Genomic DNA, 19,144 nt, shown 5'->3' on the forward strand with positions numbered 1-19,144 from the left:
CCGCAGAGCATAGCCTGTAACCCTGTGATTGGAAATGGGTAACGGCCATGACCTTCCACCACACTCTTTACCCATTATTCCTTCCCACAGGGCCTGCTCACTGATAAAGCCCTAGAGTCGCTGAGATAATGGATAATCTGCACATGGTGAGTTAAACCTATAACCTGTGCCCTGAACATCGGGATATTGAAGTGCACCATGCTTTATTGGTAGTTTTCCTCAGTCAATGAGTACAGGCTATGCAAGTTGAGAGTTCCCTGGCGCACAGAGCATAGACGACAGGTGTGCTATGCTAATGGCATGGCTAACAGACATGAGTGTGTTCTCTACCAACAAGTCAAGGCCTCAGGGTGCTGAGGAGATGTTTAGTGGATAAAGTGTTGGGCTGCCGGCCATGCTGTTCCCTGTACCAGCAAAATAGGATCCACGAGTATGGGTACAGTCTAAAAAGAATGGCCATAATACTTGGATACTTGGTATTGCTGAAATCCACTAGCCATATTATGTTAAGCACCCAAGATTGGAACAAAGCAAAGCCAGGGCCTTATTTTTAGTCCAGTGCCTCCACTGTGTGCAATTTAGGTAATGAGTGAATGGGTATTTTTCAGAAGGCAACAGGACATGCTGTATGACCAGTTCCCCAACCAATGCATGGGTAACAGAAGGTCATGGATGATAGTCATGTCTTACCTGCTGCAGCCACAGGGCATGCAGGCGCTATTGAAATGGGTAATTCGCACAGTGTATAAATGAAGGTCATGATTTGTTCCCAGTACCTACAGGTCATGACTATCATGCTGTGGATTCTATGGACATTATTAATAGACACAGGGTATGACATATGGCCACGGTTGTGTGAGCAGTATGGTTTGTGACAACCACATTGACCAATGAAGTCCTTAGAAGTTTTATTAGACACCGATTTAGTTCTTGCAGCACAAAAAAGGTAGCCCCCTTCTTTTGTTTCGATATACTAAAACCACTCAGAAACATTCTTCAACTTTTGCTTATTCTCTTCACATTCAAGTGGTCTTGGCCTTGCAGCTTGTAGTCAAGAACAAAGGCTGATAGAGTAACTGCTTTGAGCAATGCATAACGGCATATTTTTCTGCATATTAATTGTAATTAAAAGGTTGCAGTGCCATTTTCTGAATTTAAATGCCCCTACAATGAATATTTTATTCACAAAATCAATAATCTGACATGGTAAATCAATAATCTGACATGGTAAACAGCAAATGTTGGCTTCTCATGTGTTTTTTTCTATTCTTCTTCTCTTGGCAGGCGGCTCCTGTAGAGGATTTCTTTTTCACCTGGGAGTAAGGGCAGACCCTCAAAGATAATTTTCCAGTTCCTTGCATTGCAGTTAACCAAGGCAGCAGTTGGCTGCCCCAAACTTCCTATATTCTCTGTTTCAGCTCCCACTCTTATAAGGAGAGGAAAACTCTCCTGATGACATTACGAGGCTATTAGTTTCCACTGTCATCTTTAAAATGGTAGCCAGAGAAGGATCAGACCAGCTGGCAGTTGCCACCGCGCCCAGTAAGGAAAAATTGTGATCAGACCCCCTCCACCCCACAAACCCTGCCCCACACAAACAAAGAGAGAGACATTTCTCCCTAGATATTCTGCAAATCCGGGGAGCTTTGAAGTGGTGGGGTAGAGAAGCGAGAGGGGCATTCCCGCAAGCCATGCCGCAGGGGGCAGGCGTACTGGGCACTGGTCATGTGAATTAGGCTTGCGGGAATGCCCAATATCCATGTGGACTGCACACATTTTCTCCATATCCTTGTATCCCTCCCACCCTCACTTGGTGTTGTGACTGCGTCCCCCCTCCGACCCCACTTAATGGAACTCTGCTCTTCTGGTTTTTTGGGGGGTCTTGACCTGAGAAAATCGACTATGTGTATATATATGTATATAGAGATTACTCTAATCACTAGTATATGCAGTAGACCGTGTACTCTCTACCATTACTATGTGACTCTTAAAGTATATCCATTTGTATCTCTTCCTTGAGTGACTTTACATCTTGTACATTTGCATTTTTTTCCTGTTTGTATCTTTTATGTAACGCATGTAATCCTAAGTCCTTATGTTTTGCAACTGGTTCTTATGTAAAGCGCGTTGACACCTTCGGGTAAAGTTTGCGCTATATAAAATCGCATTAAATAAATAAATAAATAAATAAACCATGCCTACTGTGTACATTGTGTAAGACATACCGAATGCAGTACATGGGCAAGTCACATATGCTGGGTCTCCTTGGCACATGCAAAGCCTGTGGTTGTTTCAATTGCTCAGTTCATTATTTTATTACCTTGCCTTTCTATTTTCTATGGCGTCAAAGATGGGTATGTTGAGTGAATGTCTTTTAACTATGGTTTGTTGTTGACAGCACCCCTCCTCATATTTCAAAGCTTATCTTTTATGGCCAATGGCCGAAATAAAGATTGGAATAATAAATAATTTCCAAGCTTTTTGCTGAAAAGCCACGGTCTACTAATTTGTGAGTGTCCTGGCTGAATTGCGACCATTCTGCGCCCACATTACTACAACATTTCATTGCAAAGGTCACAGACCTCATTCCAGCTAGAAGGCCAGTGCAGTTTTATTTTTTCTATTAGAATTATTTTTTTTCAATTTTTTAGGTTTTTGCTCTGCTCTTTGTAAAAAAAAAAAACACCCCTATTCCGGTACCCATGCCCGGTATCCACTTCTCACCTTGGATAAACAGATTTCCAAGATAGAACGAATCTGTATCTCTGCTTATGTGGGGCGTCTGAGCAGAATCATCAATTCAGGCCATCATTGCACCCGATCGTGCAAAATGGGTTTGAACCATGAGACTCATTGACAGATTCGGTGTTTGTCAGAGGTTGTGATAACTTTAGTCTGGTTATTCTGACCTGGCAGGGTGCTCTTTTCTTATCTAGCTGATGACTCCAACAGACCTTTGGCAAACAACGTGAAACTAGCAAAGTGATATGAGTGTGTCCTGAAGTCATCAATTTAACATATTTTCGTTTGTGCAATATTAAGAAACCATACTATTATCTCTTCCTCAACATAGAAGTTTTCAAGAATTAAGATCAAGAGAAATCTAACGAATTCGTGCAAAAATTACCAACCTTCGTTTGAAAGTGTGTTATGCAGATGGCATTCTTGACTACCGTGCAACAATCAAGGCCTCCAGTGTGCCATTCGCAGATGATGAAAATACTTGGGGGGCACATTTATCAAAATGTCACGCAGGGCAGCATGCTGCACTGCGTGATAAGGAAAGGGCAGGAATGCGGTGTTTTTAACATTATGTGGCGCATTCCTGACTTTTCCTTGCACTGGCGCACAATGTGCTGCCTATAGCCAATGCAGTGGTGCAAAGGCGCCTGTGTTCTAGGCTGGATTGATTTTTGCAGAAAGGCACATCTTCCTGCACAAAAACAATTCTCAGAGGCATTTTCTTCTTTCTATGTGACCTTTTACACGCCTGGGACTTGCAGTCCCATCCTTGCAAGTAGCCCTTGTGACCCCTGCCCCGTCACCGCCTGCTGCCTTCATCAGCTTTTTTAGGGGCCAAGCCTGAAGAGCCGCCTAGACCATTAATGCACTGTTGCCCCTCTCCCCCAGTGCCACTTGAAGCCTGGATTTGCCTTTTGATTGGTTCGGGCCGCCATGAACGCCCTCGCCTGCACCCCTTTGTGGCCCCTATTCCTCAGCACCACCTGTCTCCCTTTTTAGTTTATGTATAGGCCTGGGGCCCACTGGCACTGATGCTGCTATTTTCTTTCCAATCGGGGCAATGAACCCCACTGCCTGCTGCAGACATGCTGTGCCTGTCACACTCACACCCGCCCTCCCTTCTGACCATTAATTGCAACACATGCCACAGTTAGGGTGCCGTGCACACAGACCTTGGAGCCCCTCGAGCGGCTCTTGGTTTCTCCCTGCACAGCATCCAATGAAGACCCTTGGGCTGACGAACATGCCATAACTGCTGCTGCGATACTGCGGCCACAAAACGACCACTAGCGTGTCGAGACACTAATGCCCAGACAATTAAGTCCATGCGACCTGCCGCTGTGAGTAGTCGGGTGGCTTAACAGACTCCATTGTCTTCTATCCCAGCTTATATACTTGAAATGTGAACTTAAAAATACTAGAGCTCTGGCCACCGTGTCACCTTCACAAAATGGTGACAAAAACCTTAAAAATGGCCATATATAAATACTGGGCTTCCTACTAAATGCTTGTAGCTCAAATATAGCCCAATTGTAGCCTGGGCTGGTCCATTCAACCAAATTCCCCGGGCGGGGCAAACCTTCCTGCAGTCGGCTGTCCCCCAAAACCCAATGGCAGTGCACAGCTTTTACCAAGTGCTCGCTCTTGAAGGTTCCTGTTTTTCTGGTCACAGCTGGACCGGGCAATCATTTCGATGCTTTTTCCCCCCTCAGGAGGTGCTCTCTTTTTTAAGTGAGTCTCCTCAGAAGCTATGGGAAAGCTTCCTTGCAGAGGCACTTCTATTCACTCAAAGCTGCTTTGCTGGAAATTATTGCTAATTGTTCCCCTGTACTTTCTTTGACTAAACAGATGAGTGCTCAAGCTCATTTATTCCTTGGACAGTGAGGCTGGCTAGTGTCTGCTTTCTCTACATTTTTAGACTTGCATTGTTGATAAAACAACATATCCTGTTTTTTAAAAGGATATTAAATAAATGAGTATAAACATGAAGGCGGCAAAGAGGATATTTAACCGTATTAAAAAAGAGAGAGAAAGGGGTGAAGGAGTCTATTTAAATTGATATATGTAAGAACGTGACTTTGTATATACTGGACCAAAGTAAGGTACATTGTGCACAGAGTCCACAGTCCCCAGAGGTTTGGCAGAGGCTAAAGTTAGATATAACCTTACTCTCTAAAGTGGTAGCTTAGTCGAGCAGTAAGGCAGTATGTATCAGAGGACAGTGTAAAGCATTTGTTGTACACACACAGTCAGCAAATGGTCTCACACACTCAAGAACTGAACTCTAGGCCAATTGTTTTGTATCAAAATATATAGTTGTTTTATTTTCGAACCAACAAGGTATCAAAATATACTTTCTCAGAAGAGTTACTTTAGATAAATACTTTTCAAATAGGCAATATACTTTTTGATTACAATAGTTACAGTTGTTGGAATAGGCAACACAATTTCAAACACAATGCAACATTGAGCTCAATGGGAATTTCTAGATAAATGAAATTAGTTACTTTATAGATTACTTTTCTAACCACAGGACTGGATCCCAGATTCAGTCCTGGAACATTTCCTGTAAACAGTTAAGTAAAAGCGTTTTGGTTACAGTAGTGATTTTTAAGGAATATTATTGTATTTTAAAAGTTGACACAGAGAAACTTTTTAACAGAGAATCACCAATGTTATCCTATGGGAGGAATTTTGCTTAGCAGGTAAGTAATGTTATTGTTACTTTTCTTACTCAGTGTTGGATACTAGATCAAGCACTGGTGTATCTCCTGCAAACAAGTGAAAGAATGCATTCAATCAAGACATTTGTAGAGCGCACTACTTACCCGGAGGGTCTCAAGGCGCTTGGGGTGGGGGGGGGGTGCTGCTACTGCTCGAACAGCCAGGTCTTGAGCTTCTTCCTGAAGGAGAGGTGGTCTTGGGTCAGGCGCAGTTCGGTCGGGAGGGAGTTCCAGGTCTTGGCGGCCAGGTAGGAGAAGGACCTTCCTCCTGTTGTCGTTCTTCGAATGCGGGGGACGGCGGCGAGGGCGTGACTGGCTGATCGGAGATGGCGTTTGGGAGCGTAGAAGTTGATGCGGTTGTTGAGGTAGCTCGGGCCTTGATCGTGTAGGGCTTTGTGTGCATGGGTGAGGAGACGGAAGGTGATTCTTTTGTTGACGGGGAGCCAATGCAGGTGTCTCAGATGTCCGGAGATGTGGCTGTGTCGTGGGATGTCGAGGATGAGTCTGGCTGAGGTGTTCTGGATCCGCTGGAGTCTCTTCTGGAGCTTGGCGGTGGTTCCGGCGTAGAGGGCGTTGCCGTAGTCCAGTCGGCTGGTGACGAGGGCCTGGGTGACCGTCTTCCTGGTCTCGGTGGGGATCCACTGGAAGATCTTCCGTAGCATGCGCAGGATGTTGAAGCACGACGAGGAGACAGCGTTGACTTGTCTGGTCATGGAGAGGGAGGAGTCCAGGATGAAGCCCAGGTTGCATGCGTGGTCTGTCGGTTTGGGTGCGGTGCCCAGGGCGGGTGGCCACCAGGAGTCATCCCAGGCGGAGGGCGAGGAGCCTAGGATGAGGACTTCCGTCTTGTCTGAGTTCAGTTTCAGGCGGCTGGTCGTCATCCACTTGGCTACGTTTTTCATCCCTTCGTGAAGGTCGGCTCTGGCGGCGGCGGGGTCGTTGGTCAGGGAGAGGATCAGCTGGGTGTCGTCAGCGTAGGAGATGATGTTGAGGTTGTGTTGGCGTGCGATGGCCGCGAGGGGGCTCATGTAGACGTTGAAGAGGGTGGGGCTCAGCGAGGATCCTTGAGGAACGCCGCAGATGACTTCGGTAGCCTCTGACTTGTACGGTGGTAGACGGACTCTCTGTGTTCTTCCGTCGAGGAAGGAGATGATCCATTCCAGTGCCTTCTCCTGGATTCCGACGTTGCTGAGGCGCTGCACTAGGGTGCGGTGGCAGACAGTGTCGAATGCCGCGGAGAGGTCTAGGAGGATGAGGGCCGCTGTTTCTCCGTTGTGCATCAGGGCTCGGATGTCATCGGTGGCAGCGATGAGGGTGGTCTCGGTGCTGTGGTTGGCTCGGAAGCCAGACTGTGAGCGGTCGAGGGATCCATTTGTCTCGAGGAAGGCGGCCAGCTGTTTGTTGACGGTCTTCTCGATGACTTTGGCTGGAAACGGGAGGAGCGAGATGGGGCGGTAATTCTTGAGTTCAGTGGGGTCCGCTGTAGGTTTCTTGAGTAGGGCGCTGAGTTCGGCGTGCTTCCAGCTCTCCGGGAAGGTGGCGGTGTCGAAGGAGGTGTTGATGATGTCCCGCAGGTGGGGTACGATGACAGCGTCGGCCTTGTTGAAGACGTGGTGAGGGCAGGGGTCGGTTGGAGATCCAGAGTGGATGGAGTTCATTATGCGGACGGTGTCTTCGGTGCTGATCAGAGTACAGGCGCGGAGGGTGGTGGTGGGGGGGTGGTGGTTCGGTCGTGGCGTGCTTCGGTTGAGTGCTGAAGCTGTTGTGTATGTCCGCGATCTTGTTGTGGAAGTAGGAGGCGAGGGAGTTGCAGAGGTCTTGTGATGGGGTGATGTTGTTATTTCCGGCGTTGGGGTTGGAGAGCTCTTTCACAATGTTGAAGAGTTCCTTGCAGTTGTGTGCGTTGTTGTCCAGCCGGTCCTTGAATGCAGTTTTCTTGGTGGCGCGGATCAGTTGGTGGTGCTTCCTGGTGGCAAGCTTGAGGGTGGTCATGTTGTCCGGTGTTGGTTCCCTTCTCCAGGCTTTCTCGAGGGCTCGGCAGTTCTTCTTGGAGCTCTTGAGTTCGTCGGTGAACCATGGGGCCTTCTTGCTGCCGGGTCTGCTGGGCGGGGTCCTCAGTGGGGCGAGTTCGTCCGCGCAGTTGCTGATCCACTTCGTGAGGTTGTCGGCGGCCTGGCTGGGGTTCGCTGAGCTGGCGGGAGGGTGCTGGCTCAGGGAAGCGGCGAGCTGGTCGGCTGTGATCTTGTTCCAGCTTCTTCGAGCAACCTGTTGCTGGTGGTGGTGGATCGTCGTTCTTTTGAAGGTGAAGTGGACGCAGCTGTGGTCCGTCCAGTGGAGTCCGGTGGCGTGGCTGAAGGCGATGTCTTTGCTGGATGAGAAGACGGCGTCGAGTGTGTGTCCGGCGAGGTCTGTGGGGGTGGACACCAGCTGCTTGAGACCGAGGTTGGCGAGGTTGTCGAGCAGGGTGATGGTGTTGCGGTCGTTGTTGTTCTCCAGGTGGAAGTTGATGTCCCCCAGGAGGATGTAGTCAGCGGAGGGGAGGGCATGCGGGCTGATGAAGTCGGCGATGTCCTCGCTGAATTGTGTGCGTGGTCCCGGGGGTCGGTAGATCAGGGTGGCTCTGAGGGTTTAAGACATACAGGCGATTTTTAGGAAATATTTGTAGTTTTTGAAAATCAACAGAAACTTTTCTGGTGAAAACCAGACAATGGATTCCTATAGAAGGAAATTCAAGTTATTGGCAAGTATGGTTAGAATTACTTTTCAGGGTCAGTGCTGGGCTAAAAGATGCAGCACTGGGTTCTCTCCTGATAACAGATGAGTAATTCGGAATTCGTTGTTCAGCTGATTTTAGATAAATATTTTAAAGTTTCAAAATTCCACACTTAGAAGAATTTCCAAGTGAAACCAGTCAATGTTACCCTATGGAAGAAAAGTGAGTCATCAGCTTTTGGGTAAGTACTCGACTGGCAGAGTTAAGGTTCTGGGGATAGACTCAGGGCTCTCCCAAGGTCAGGTAGGTATAGTTGGTACACCCTCAGCCGCACAGGGGCAGCCAGGTGCAGAGGTAGTTAGGTCCAATGTTGGCCTATGGGTGGCTAGAGGCCTTTGGTTGGTGGCTGCTGGCAAGCAGGCCACGCGGTTGTGGGAGCTGGGCTCCTGGTCACTTGCTCGGGGGAAAAGGGGAGTAGATTAGAACAAAGTTTGCACTGCCAGGGGCAATAAGGCGGCTAGGTGCAGGGTGCTTTTGAGCCGTCGGGCACTCATTGGTATTCAATGGAAGACTTGGATGTTGAACAAAGGCTGCAGGCTCGGGGACAGAGATTCTTCAGGAGCGACCACCACTTCAAGAGGTAAGTTGTAATCCTGGATGATAAGTAGGCACCCAGGAGTTGGGCACAGGGGGCAGTGGGGCGCCGGGGTGTCTTTTGGTGATGGGAAATCTTACCCTCAGCTGGTCACGGTTGGAGGGATCCCTGGTTGTGAGGCTACAGGCGTCGTTGGGTCATCGAGGAGGGTGCTTGGGCACTGGATTTCAGGTCACAATCGCCAGCGGAACATCCTCAGGGCTACCACTTTAGAGAGTAAAGTTATATCTAACTTTAGCCTCTGCCAAAACTCTTGGGACTGTGGACTATGTGCAAACTGTACCATACTTTCGTCCAGTATATACAGAGTCACTTTCTTACATTGGTGGATCAGCGGTGGGATACAAACTTGCATTTGTTGGACTAGTTGGTTACCATCTGATCACACAACAGAACTCCTAAATTGCCTTTAGAATTCTGATTTTCCTAATTTGGTTTCTCTAAAATACTAAAAGCCTTGTCAGGGACTTGTTTAAATCCCAATAGAATTGTAAAGAAATAAAAGTCACTGTAGTCAAGGGTAGAGGGTTAGAACTGTCAGGTTAGAATGTCTCAACAGAGTGTGCCCTGGGCTCCTGCCAATCAGGTGCCCAGGGCCTGTGCTCCTTCCCTAAAACTGTGTTGAAACTAAAACCCAATTGGCATCTCTGGCCACAAGTCAGCCCCTGGTAAATGGTACCCTAGGTACCCAGGACATTGTGACCAGAGAAGACCCCTAAGGGCTGCAGCACTTATTGTGCCACCCTTATGGGCCCTGCACCCTGACACACACCACTGCCTTTGCAGGCTGAGTGTCCTGGTGCAGACCTAAACAAAGAGTCGACATCGCAAATGCCCACAAACCCACAGCCCTGGCATACATCAGTCACCCCTCCAGCTGGGTGCTCCATGCCAGTGGTGTGGGTATAGGTGCATGAGCCCTGTGCCCCTACAGTACCTAGGGCCATTTCTGGGCAATGTAAGTGCAGTTATGCCATTAAGACTACATGGTGCTGGGAGGTTGTCATTACAAACTCCAAAGCACCATAATGGCTACACTGAAGACTGACGAGCTTGATACCAAACTTCTCAGCACATTAAACCCTCACTGATGCCAGTGTGGGATTTAATGTAAAATGCACCACAGAGGGCATCTCGGAGATGCCCCCTGAAACCTAACCTACAATCCACGTCTTGTCTGAGAGGCTGCATAGGCTGCCACACAGCAGACATGGTGCTGGACCCCTGACCAGCCAGGAACCACGAATCCAGCACACTCTGCACCCGCCGAGCCCGGCCTGTGCCTGAGTGGACAAAGCAGTAAGGCAGTATCTGAGGACAGGGTAAACCATTTGTTGTACACACTCAGTCATCAAATGGTCTCACACACTCAAGAACTGAACTCTAGGCCAACTGTTTTGTATCAAAATATATAGTTTTATTTTAGAACTAACAAGGTATCAAAATATACCTTCTTAGAATGAGTTACTTTAGTTAAATACTTTTCAAATAGGCAATAGACTTTTTGATTACAATAGTTACAGTTTTTGCAATAGGCAACACAATTTCAAACACAATGCAACAGTGAGCTCAATGAGAATTTCTAGATAAATGCAATTAGTTACTTTATAGATTACTTTTCTAACCACAGGACTGGATCGTAGATTCAGTACTGGGACATCACCTGTGAACAGTTAAGTAAAAGCGTTTTGGTTACAGCAGTGATTTTTAAGGAATATTATTGTATTTTTTAAAAATTGTCACAAGCTTTTTCACATAGAATCACCAATGTTATCCTATAGGATGAAATTCGCTTAGATGGTAAGTAATGTTATCGTTACTTTTTCTTACTCAGTGTTTGATCCTGGATCCAGCACTAGTGTATCTCCTGTAAACAAGTGAAAGAATGCAGTTAGGTATTTATACGAAAAAGCAGCAGCGGACCTTAAAAATGCCGCACCTAAACTCCAGTGCCAATGAGTCTATGATCAAGTCAGTTTGATATTGTGCTGCCAACCCCGACACCAGCTGCTGTTTGGCGTCGCTGTGCTCTCCAGATCAGTTAAACAGTTTTTAGATACTCATGGGGGCGCACCAAAATGAGAGTCCAAAAAGAGTAAGTAGAGAAATGTTCTTTATTTATCTTTGTTCAGCAAAAAAAGGGCACATCAATAAAATATGTAGTGAGATAGGCTGGAATAAAGAAACGACCGAAAAATACCAGTGTGATCACAGAGGGATCTTACAAAAGACAACTTACCGAAAATATTCGCAGCGCCCTAAAGAAACTCCTTGGTAGGGAGTGAAACGCGTTGGCTGATCTCACTACATATTTTATTGATGTGCCCTTTTTTTGCTGAACAAAGATAAATAAAGAACATTTCTCTACTTACTCTTTTTGGACTCTCATTTTGGTGCGCCCCCATGAGTATCTAAAAACAAGTGAAAGAATGCGTTTCAGTCATACAGGCGATTTTTAAGGAATATTTGTAGTTTTTGAAAATCAACAGAAACTTTTATGTTGCAAACCAGACAATGGATTCCTATGGAAGGAAATTCAAGTTACTGGTAAGTACGGTTAGAATTACTTCTCAGGGTCAGTGCTGGGCTAAAAGATGCAGCACTGGGTTCTATCCTGATAACAGGTGAATAAATCGGTATTCGTTGCTCAGTCGATTTTAGATGAACATTTTAAAGTTTCAAAACTCCACACTTAAAAGAATTTCCAAGTGAAACCAATCAATGTTGTAAGTACTCGACTGACAGACTGGCAGTAAGTACTTCTGGGCATTGACTCAGGGGTCTCCCATGCTCAGGTATGTACAGTTGGTACACCCTCAACGGCACAGGGGCAGCCGGGTGCAGAGGTAGTTAGGCCCAATGTTAGCCTATTGGCGGCAGGGGGCCTTTGGTTGGTGGCTGCTGGCAAGCATGCCACACTGCTGTGGGAGCTGGGCTCCTGGTCACTTGCTCATGGTAAATGGTGAAGTAGATTAGGACAAAGGTTGCACTGCCAGGGGCACTTGGGCGGCTGGTTGCAGGGTGCTTTTGAGCTGTCCGGCACTCAATGTTATTCAATGGAAGACTTGGATATTGAACAAAGGCTGCAGGCTCGGGAATTTAGATTCTTCAGGAGCGACCTTCACTTCGAGAGGTAAGTTGGGATCTTGGACTTTAGGTAGGCCCCCTGGAGTTGGGCACAGGGGCCGTGGACTTCGGGTGTAGGGGTGTATTTTGATGTCGGGAAATCTTACACTCAGCTGGTCACAGTTGGAGGGGCCCCTGGTTGTGAGGCTGCAGGTAGCGTCTGGGTCGTTGAAGAGGGTCCTTGGGCACTGGATTCTCGCTCACAATCACCGGGGGACATCCTCAGGGTCTTTGTCCACTCAGACACAGGCCAGGCTCGGTGGGTGCAGAGTGTGCTGGATTTGCGGTTCCTGGCTGGTCAGGGGTCCAGCAACATGTCTGCTTTGTGGCTGCCTAGGCAGCCTCTCAGACAAGACATGGATTATAGGTTAGGTTTCAGGGGGCATCTCCAAGATGCTCTCTGTAGTGCATTGTACATTAAATCCCACACTGGCACCAGTGTGGGTTTAATGTGCTGAGAAGTTTGATATCAAACTTATCTGCCTTCAGTGGAGCCATTATGGTGCCGTGGAGTTCGTAATAACAACCTCCCAGCACCATATTCTCTTAATGGCATCTCTGCACTTACAGTACCCAGGAATGGCCCTGGGTACTGTAGGGGCACAGGGTTCATGCACCTGGGCCCACACCACTGTCATAGAGCACCCAGCGGGAGGGGTGACTGATGTATGCCAGGGCAGTGGGTTTGTGGGCATGGCACACAGGGGTGTGTGCCATGTCGACTCTTTGTTTAGTTCTGCACCAGGACACTCAACCTGCAAAAGCAGTGTGTGTGTGTCAGGGTGCAGGCCCCCTAAGGGTGGCACAATAAGTGCTGCAGCCCTTAGGGGTCTTCTCTGGCCACAATGCCCTGGGTACCTAGGGTACCATTTACCAGGGGCTGGCATGTGGCCAGAGACGGCAATTAGGCTTTAGGTTCAACACAGTTTTAGGGAAGGATCACATGACCTGGGCACCTGATTGGCTGAAGCCCAGGGCACACTCAGTCAGAGTACATCAGCAATTCAGCAAAAAGTGGGGGCATACCATGCAAGAAAGATGGCACTTTCTCACAATACATAATCTTATACTACTCCTTTTCTATTCACCAATTAGATTTTATGCTAAACAAGTGTAGTATGGAGGGTACATCAAAAGTGGCCTAAAGAGGCTTGTCATTACAAAGCCTGCCTTGATTTCAAAACCTTGTGACTTTGATTCTTCTGTGGAAGAGGATAGCTTGGAAAGGCAAACTGAGCATGTGTCTGCCACTGAGGTACAAGTTACAGACATGAAAGTTATTCAATCAACAGTCACCTCATTAATGTAAGTGATGCAGGTCCTAAGCCAGTCCATTGAGGCTTTTCTTAAATTAATTATCTCCATCTTTGCTCAAGACATGATCTACAGACCTCATAGGGACACAGTTCCCATTCCGCAAAATATAAACTGGTTTCCTCATAGAAAAAAAGAGCAAGGCAGCTGAAGCACAAGCGCCATCCACTTCTTTTTCCATCCCTTCTAGTGAATATCTCCCTAATAAAGTAGAGGAAAATGTATTTTTCGGGAAATCTCATTTTTACAGACGGCAGTCAGATGAATCGGTGGTCCACCCAGAACACACTGATTTGGACACTTACCACACTGCCAATACTTAACACAATGATGATGATAATAATGGGGTCCCGCAAACTCTTCAAGATACGCAAAATCCTACAGAAACACTCCTAGATTCCTTAGGTATCCCTTATTTTCACTCTAAAGTGATAACTCATCACAGGTCAAATGAATGGGCCCCTTAAATAACTATTTCCACATTTTCATCCTATTGGATAAGAAGATCAATGTAAAAGATCAATTGTAACAAACTCTGAGCAGAAAGTCCCAGGCCTTTGTCCCTCTTAGGTTTTCATCCACCCCTGATGTGAGCCATTCATTGGGGACTTCCCTCTCGTTCCACGAAAGGCAGTGGGACTCAAAACAGAATCTACAAGGCACAATGACAATGTCAGGACAAGCGTTTAGATGTCTGGGGACTATTAGTTCAAATAAAGAAGATTACTGAAGATGCACCACTTACTGGTTCTTCAGAATACCTTTCAGTACCTAGAGGTAGGAGCCAGTGAGTTATCTGCCTCCTAGGTAATACTAATGCATCATTATCAGAAGAAAGGAGGAAAAGCAACCTTATGAGAATCAATCCTAAACTATCAGAAACTGCAGAACATCAATTGCAGAGGGCCATCTCTTTAGAGATTATTTTGTTAAAGTGCCTTGAGACCCACGTGGGCGAGGAGCAATACTATCCTAAACCCTGATTAATTGATTGAAAGACATCTCTTCAAATATACAGACATTTAAGTGATTTGACAAGGATAAAAGAAAACAACTAAAAAAGGTTTCCTTGACTCATGGCTTCAGCCATTTCAGATAAAAACTCATTTAGACCATTGTTCTATAGTCTCAGAGGTGGGCATATCCCAGGTTCATTGAGAGAGTGGGGTATGCACTTTACCTTCCATTAAGAGGCACTCAAAATGAAGGAAGAATTTAATAAGACTGATGTAGAACCCATGTCAATCCAGGTAGGTCAGTACACTTTAATTGTTTTACCCAAGAAAGTTTGGTGGCAGACTGGCTATCCTTTGAAACAATTGGAGACAAATTACATTGGATCAATTGGCTTTACAGTGAATTCAGGGTAACAACATAGATTTTTACTTACCTCCACTGGAATTTATTCCTCCTCGACCAAATGATAATCAATGTAATAGAGAAAGACCAGTTATTACAAGAGGTTGAAAAGTTGCTTTTCAAGGATGCAATTCAAAAAGTAGCCCTACATTCTAACGGTTCTCTCAGAAACCTTTTCCTGGTGAGGAAAGTAGGCAAGTGTTTTCGTTCTTTCATACAACTGAAACCACTGGATAGTTTCATCCTATTCAGACATTTCTAGATGGAAGGGATTGGCTGTTGGAGACTGAGCTCAAAGATGTAGACCTGTCATTTCCAATGCATCCTTTACACACTCATTACTTATAGTTTCTATGAAATGGACAGAAGTTCTAGTTCAAAATATTACCTTTTGACCTCTCATCAGTAAGCAGAAGTCCCACTACTTTTGTTACATGGTGTTTGATTACTTATCTGCCTAGACGACATGGCATAAATAGCTAGATCGAAAGGTTTGTTACAAACTCAGACCCAATGGGTGATTTCCCTTCCACAAGGGGTGAGTTTTGGGATTAATCAAAAGAAGTCAATTTTTGTTCCTTTGCAGATGATTGAAATTCTTAGGGTTCATCAGAGACTCTAAGACGTGACTTACTGCTACCTGAGACCTCCAAAGTGGTAGAGGACCGGTACTTGTGCTGACATGACTCTTCTCTGCCGGAAGAAAGCACTGCAGCTGGAAGGCCTCCAGGACATTGAGGGATCCTACTGGCTCCACGACCATAGCTGCTCATGTTGTCAATGTATCTAGGACCCTAATTAAATATTCCAGATTTATCCCCTTATATGGTTATAATAAATCATGTCCTTATAAAGGCATAAGAGTCATACCCATATTTAGTCATAGCCCATGCAGCCCAAATACAGCAAGGCTACTTCCTTAGACTCCTAGAGAGCACAACGAGTTCTTTCAACATACCAAACCTCCAGCAACCTGGGAATTCCCCATGCCTTTGTTTTGATTTGTCATATAACTCCTGCGAGCACTAAAAGAATGGCCTGTTCTAAGTGACATCTTTTATTGACATATTATGTCAAACCTTACGTCAAACACGGCACCTTCCAGGTATAAATATACCAACACTTGCCTTAAGCAACACACTGTGGTGTGGAGCAGAGCGGCTATCTACTTATCCGAAGCCCAGCTGATGCGAGAGCCGAAGGAAGCCGTCCCTCCCTTTGACACACCGGCAAAGAAGCTGCCTTTTCCCACGCTGAGAAATCCAGCTCCGGTGTTTCCAGTCACCCTTGCGGGTTACTGGGAGATCGAGTCCTGAGAAACGAGATACAAGACCTCCTTCATTCTATAACCAAGGTACGGAGCTGATTCAAACCTTAAAGAGAATTCTTGATTCAGATTCTTGGCAAAAACCCAACTTAACCTAAAACTGCAACTTACTTACTCCTTCCCACGTATTAGGCTTAGGTCAGGTACACCGGGGTAGGCGTATCTTAGAAGCACCAGTTGAGTTCGTTAGTCAATGTTTTTATGTATGTAAATATTATATCCGTTTTAAAGTGTCATATGCCTAAGAAACCATATCAATGCTTTTACAGTATTATTTCATAATACTCCTTTTACTGTACGCACTTTACTTCATGATAAGTATTGCAATTGTGGCAATTCATTTCTCTTGCATGAGAAAGAAGACTGCTCAATAAAATAACTCCTTTTATTGAAAACTCCCGTCTCTCTATTTCTCTGCACTCTGGTGAAACTAAGTATGCACGATTGACTGAGTGAAATAGCTATCTATTGTTTTCACATGACTCTGGAGATCTACTCCTTATTCTGGGGGAGCAAAGTTCTCATGTTATATTGTTGTCAGAAGCTAATCCCTTCTTGTCTAAATCAGGGAAGTTAACCCCTCCCTAATCATTCAAGAAAGTTTCTAGTGACCTCTGAGCTAGCTGGCAAAACTAATTAAGTCTAACATAGTCAGTAGAGACCTAGATGACCTCTCTCCTATGTCTACACTGCTGTTTATGTTATTCCAATGCGCAGAGCCTATTGGGAATATAGGAACTAGACTACATGGCGCCCAACGTTTGGTAAGGCGATAATCTAACGCTAGATACTAGAGTAACTCAGTCGTGCTTTTTCACACAGACCCTTTTTCCCGTAAAAACTCCAATAGACGTCTGGAGTGGGTGAAAGGTTAAATATCCGCCGGAACTTAGTAGGATGAGAATCCTATGTATTAGTTTACGATATAGTCAACGTTGAAGGATACAGTGTTCCAAAATATTGTGCACCTAATCTTTGTTTCCTTGAAACTTGATCTGCAACAAAAAACTTTCTGTCAGAAAAATGTCAGACAGTGAGGATGAGAGGGAGAGAGTTAGACTAGCACCTCAACTCTTAGCGGATGACACAGTTATCCAAAATGACGACCTGAATGCAATAATCATCCCGGTCAATATAAGAAAAACTATAAAACATATAGAAAATGAGGTATCATTGAGAGGTGGTACAGTTGTATTTGTGGTAGAGGCCCATGAATATCGGCAGACAGAGGTGTTGTATTCCTGGATAACTTTTCCAGCAGCACATGATGTGACACGTGAGTTCCACTACTATAAAATAGCGGATCTCCAGATGAATACTCTCCTTTCGAGGAAGTTGAAATTCCACTAAGATACCAAGAGCACCTGCTCTTATTTAATGGCGCCCTAAAACATCAAAATCACATTTCCAGGCTCGGTCCACTAGGTAGACCAGGAGCCACATGGCCGGTTCTAGCCAGCTACACACCACATCCAGACATTGAAACAATGTCAGACAGAGACCTTTTGGTTTAGCTAAAACAACTAATTAAAATTCATAGACAATTGGTCCAATATGTCATGCAGACTTCAACAGTCCAACCTACAATTAAACTTCCACAAAACACCCCTCATCAGGGGAACACAAATAAAATTACACCATAGAATATACAATCATGTCTTGGTAAAACACCTGCAAAATGGGAACAAATTCCATTCTGGTTAGTTAAAAAAATCACTCAGATAGAGGCAGTATTTCCTGATACTATCCCTCACAAAAAACACAGAATTCTGACTATCTGTCTCCCAATGGGGATCGCACCACATGTGGAGGACTGTGACACTTGTGGCACAGTCTTTGCTTCTATCTACACAAAAACACATGGTGTTCGGTCTATGGCGGTTATACCAGATGTACTAAGACAGGTTCAAAATGAATACGGTCCAGAATCTGCTTTAACTCTGGGTATGAAATTACTAAAAGACTTTAAGCAGGTCTCGGCTATATTATTAGCCAACATAAAAGGAGAAGCAGCATGTGTGGCAATCCGCCAAAAATTGAAGGAGACAGATATAACAGACCAACCGTTTGAGTTTGCTAAAATAATTGAAAAATCCTATGAAGAATTAGGAAGAGATAGTTTGGGTGGTAAACCAGTAAAACCCCAACTAATTGAAAATCCTGAAAAAACCTTTATTAAAAACAATCTCAATTCTCAAAAGAAGAAGTGGGAGGGTAATAAACAAACCACTCCCAGAGAAAAACAATTTCAGTCCAGAGGAAGGTCTCCCCTACGGAGAAATAGATCTCCAGAAGAGGGGGGCAAGTCTCCCCAAAGGGAGTCCTCTGAAAAAAGATACATCCTTAGAAATAGGGATAAATTAAGAAAACCTGACAAATATCAAGATATTGATACACATCCCTCTCGATCTTTTCAGACTTCCTCACAGAAATCGGATAGAAGAGGACGGTCAGAACACAAGCAAGAGCACGTCAAGTCCAAAGACAAAGAACCTGCTCATCAAAATAAAAAATCACAATTTCCCAGAAAGAAGGTAGCAAGTATTGAAATTAAACATGCCGAGAATCCTGAGGACACAACTGAAAAACGGGGAGTGGGCCCAGACAATGCTAGATAGTGCAGCAGAAGTGACCATAGCTCGCAAGATCCTGATGAATCTTCTGGAGACAGTGGACACAAATGAATACATTCAAGTGGAAACTGCAGACACCTGAGTTAGCATGCCCCAAAAGCTATTTGAAATAACATTACGTAAAGAGGGAGATAAAATTAGGAAAATAAAAGGTCTCTTTGGGAAAATCTTTCTAAAGGCTATGATATCCTTCTAGCAGAGACAGACTGGCCACCAGAGTTTGTCAGGGAGTGCCCACATGGCGAAGAAATGATTATGCCTGCCTTCTCAAATCATATCCCAATTCATAAAAAATACACATTTGCAAGAAAATGGGCAGTGGCCCAAGCCCCTGCTTTATATAAAAATCATGTAGGATGGGATGAGGATTCTCCTCCCCACAAAATCCAGTTTAAAAATCAACCTACTGCACAAAGGCTGTACCCAGTTAAACAAGAAGCTAAAAAACAAGTAAAAGAAATTTTAGATCAACTTGAATATCAAGGGGTGATTGAAACATGAACCTCACAAATGAACAATCCTTTGTTTCCTGTCTCCAAGCCAGACAACTCA

This window comes from Lissotriton vulgaris, chromosome 1_1 (assembly GCF_964263255.1).
Source record: "Lissotriton vulgaris chromosome 1_1, aLisVul1.2, whole genome shotgun sequence".
Taxonomy (NCBI): Eukaryota; Metazoa; Chordata; class Amphibia; order Caudata; family Salamandridae; genus Lissotriton; species Lissotriton vulgaris.